Source organism: Myxocyprinus asiaticus, chromosome 50 (genome assembly GCF_019703515.2).
Source record: "Myxocyprinus asiaticus isolate MX2 ecotype Aquarium Trade chromosome 50, UBuf_Myxa_2, whole genome shotgun sequence".
Taxonomy (NCBI): Eukaryota; Metazoa; Chordata; class Actinopteri; order Cypriniformes; family Catostomidae; genus Myxocyprinus; species Myxocyprinus asiaticus.
The window spans coordinates 10,976,086-10,980,399 of record NC_059393.1 but is presented as its reverse complement, the minus strand read 5'-3'; the positions used below and the strand labels follow the sequence as shown (position 1 = coordinate 10,980,399).

The following is a 4,314-nucleotide window of genomic DNA, read 5'->3' as shown; positions in this document are numbered from 1 at the left end:
GTTAAAATAAAGATCTATAAAGAAAAGAACAGAAGAGAGGAAATAATAATAAGACTCCGATTAGATCGCACAGGTTTAAATACTACGTTGGCTGTTCTAGGGACAATAAATAGTAATAAGTGTGCTAACTGTGGAGATAAAGAAAATGTAGAACATGTCATTATGCATTGTACCATATATGAATCTGACAACAATCTCTCAAGTTGTGTGAGGATGCTTGAAATGGCTGAAGTTAAAGTGTCAAATAACAGGGTGGTTACTGAGATTAAGCAAGTAGTATTTGGCTGGTCATGTGATCCCAACATGGCCACTCCCATGAGGGGAGACTCTCCATGCAGATTTAAACCACTTTTAAAAGGTTACTGATCTGACTGGAGTCTTCATCTCATGTGAGTGCTTGTGATTTTATACATATGTTTCAAAATTACAATTAATTTCTTTTGGAGTAAAAGTTTTGAAATTAGGAAAAAATTATGATTGCACCTTTAACCTTATTGTTTTCAGCATGCACTCCCTATAGGGAGGCAACTGCCTGCCTGTCTGATTCAATGCTCCAACCAGGTTACAAGAAACAAGTTTCAACATCAGCAGGGAATAAGTGAATGTATTCCCATTAGTGAAGCACACAGCCAGTTACAAAACCTCTGCACACCAGTTACAAAAATCGAGAGTTCATGGAAAATTTGCTGCAAACTTGCTGCAAATTTGCAACTGATAATTTTCAAATGCAAATGAGCTTTGCGGTAAATTTGTGTGTATGCATGCGTATTCAAAATATGTGTGTGTGTGTATGCGTATTCAAAATACGTGTGTATGCGTGTGTGTGTGTGTGTTTGTATATATATATATAGAGTATATAAACTCAGCAAAAAGATATGTCCCTTTTTCAAGACACTGTATTTTAAAGATAATTTTGTAAAAATCCAAATAACTGATCTTTATTGTAAAGGGTTTAAACAAAGTTTTCCATGCTTGTTCAATGAACCATAAACAATTAATGAACATGCATCTGTGGAACGGTCGTTAAGACACTAACAGCTTACAGACGGTAGGCAATTAAGGTCACAGTTATAAAAACGTAGGACACTAAAGAGAACTTTCTACTGACTCTTGGAAAAACACCAAAAGAAAGATGCCAGTGTCCCTGCTCATCTGCGGGAACATGCCTTAGGCATGCTGAATGGAGGCATGAGGACTGCAGATGTGGCCAGGACAATAAATTGCAATGTCTGTACTGTGAGACGCCTAAGACAGCGCTAGAGGGAGACAGGAAGGACAGCTGATCATCCTTGCATCAGGAATATTTTTAAAACCATCAATACCATTAATTTTCAAGATCATAGCCAAACCACATCCAAATCTAGTCACTCTTCCAATTGTGTTGCAAAAATTCTGCATTGCTTTCATTTTTGGATGTTTTTTTTTTTTTTTTTACCTTCCTTGCAGTCGCTCTTTTCCTTTGATAGTCTATGACTGCCTCATGCGAGTGTTTTTTTTCAATACCTGAAATGCCTTATTTCTTTCCCTACTTGCCATTGTACAGTCCTCTGACCACCATGGCACATTTTTCTTTTTACCTGTTCCTTTTGATATGGGAATAGATTCATTTTCCCAAAAAATATACCCCTTTCATTACTTTTAAAGGTTTCTTCAACAGTTCCTTCCAAAGATAATACTAATAGTCTCTTCGGATACTGTAATATATATATATATATATATATATATTTAAAAACAATTTGTATTTTTTGTAGAAAAGTATTTTTTATATATTTTTTTTATTTTGAAACCAACATGGACACAAAGATTACATTTTTACGAACTTGACACGTGTTTTAATCAAGGTTTTTAAAAGGATCTCTCATTTTTATCACCTCCGACAAACTCATTTGTCAATGATATTTTGATAGTAGGACTTTTTTTTTGTCACATACTTAGAATCCATGATCACGTTCTATTTTTATCTGTTTCTTTTTCTTTTTCAGATGCAGTATGACTAAGGATAGAGCTCCATACAAGTGCAACATTAAAATTGGGTTCATTCTGCTACTTGTATTGACATTCTTTGTGTCTGCTATTCTTTACATCTCTGATTTCTCAGTAAAGCCATTTATGCCCCCTGACACCTGGTTTAATTATGTTATGAAGTGACTGAGGGTTCTTCTGCCTATGATACTCAAACTTCAACTGCTATACAAACTACAGTCACTGCAGCCCCCACTGTGACCAATGACTTTTCAATGCATTATCATGCTGCTTATCCACGCAACTATAATTTCATTCTGGATGAACCTGATAAATGTCGCCAACAGAATCCATTCCTGGTCTTGATGTTCCCAGTGGCCCTCATGAGTTGGAAGCTTGGAGCGCCATCCGGAGTACATGGGGAAAAGAGAGCTCTGTCCAGGGAAATGCAGTGATGACTTTGTTCTGGGTTGGTTTGTCTGAAGGAGCTGAAAATGATAAAGTCCAACAGCAGCTACAGGAAGAGAGCCGACAACACAGAGACTTGCTGCAAAGCAACTTCATCGACACATACGTCAATTTGACCATAAAGACGATGGTGATTATGGACTGGTTGGCCACTCATTGCCCTCAAGCATCTTATGGCATGAAGGTCGATTCTGACATGTTCTTGAATGTGGAGAATTTGATGACTCTCCTATTGGCCCCCAACACACCCAGACAAAACTATATTACGGGTATGATTATGTGGAGCCCACCTGTCATCAGAAACAAAGACTCAAAATGGTACGTGCCAGAGGAGCTGTACCCAGAACCAAACTACCCCGTATATCCGCTGGGTATGGGATATGTTTTCTCCAATGATCTTCCAGAAAAATTAGTTGAAGTTTCCAAGGACATAAAGCCCTTTAACATAGAGGACGCATATGTGGGTGCTTGTCTGAAACGGTTAGGCATTTCACCTTCAAACCCCCCAGACCCTTCTCAATTTAGAGCCTATCTGAAAGAATATAATCGAGACGAGTTTCTCCTGATCATTATGACAATCCTGTATTCTCCACAGCAGCTAATAGACTTCTGGCAAGATGTAAAGAGACCCACATGGAAGAAAACTCTGATTTAGAGAAATACAGATTTCTGACTTGCTTTTGTGAGACAGAAAGAAAAAGAGAAAAACTTGTGGATGTACTTAAGAACTAAAGTAAATGAACATATAAAATGTATAACAACATTTTGGACACGGCTGACATCAGATACTACAAAATATTTGAACTCTTCTTGTGTTTTAGATGTTTGTCTACAATTCATTAATTAAAATTTCTGTAGACCAAATCAATGGTTTGATATTTTTTTGTTACGGTTTGCATTTTTAGTTTTATGAAGTTTTATGAAGTTTTATGAATTGTTTTGTGTTTCTTATTTTTATAATTATTTTACTGTTTAAATATTGCAACAAAAACAAAACTTTAAAATAAAAGCCAGGCAAAACAAGACTGAAGTGAACACCAACAGTGTCAAAAAGATATATACGATGCCTGAGACATCACACATCTAAGCATGTGTATGTCAGAAGCAGACTTTACTTTGACAATTTTATTATAGGTAAAACGAACAAGCAAAAAAATTATGAGATAAACTAATTGTAACTAAATCACTGTTTTTATTTGTTTGTTTTACCACAGCAGAAGGCTTAATTACAACCTGTAGTGTTACTGTATATTACACTATATATTATCATACTAATGTTATACTATAAATGATTGGAGAAAGCGGAGTGTTGTTCTATCACCATGTGCTACACAGGCGGCTTTAGCTCTTCCACACCATCTCCATGTTTACAACAGTGTCTCTCGTTAGAGGGGCCCCCCTAGAAGTTGTGTGCCCCTGGGCTTCAGCCCATGTAAGCCCATGCATTAATGTGCCCCGTTTATAGGTTGTGTCTAGAAGGTAAGAAGTCTTGCAATAATTATCACACATGCCTTGCATAACTTTAAAAAAAAATCTTATTTCATACCATGTTTCTAGGGTACAGTAATGTTTGAAAGACGTTCATGTTAAGGCACATTTAACTTGGGTTACGGTCAGTGGTGTAACTTGGATCTTGAGGGCCCCAGTGCAAAGAAACTGTTGGGCCCCCTCCATGGGCCCCCTCCATTTTGTTCATGTTTGTTAAAATAAATGGCGATCCTTCATTTTGGATGAACGTGGTAAATGTAACCAGCAGAACCCGGAGCCCATGGGGAAAAGAGAGCTCAGTCCAGTGAAAATCAGTGATGACTTTGTTCTTGGTGGGTTTGCCTGGAGGAGCGGACACTGGTAAAGTCCAACAGCAGCTACAGGAAGAGAGCCATG

General features: G+C 37.4%; 1 pseudogene; it reads left to right on the top strand.

Annotated features, from left to right (window-relative positions):
• The first annotated feature begins 297 nt into the window (after nt 1–297).
• LOC127439047 (beta-1,3-galactosyltransferase 2-like) lies at nt 298–3,198 on the top strand (annotated as a pseudogene).
• The last annotated feature ends 1,116 nt before the right edge of the window (nt 3,199–4,314 follow it).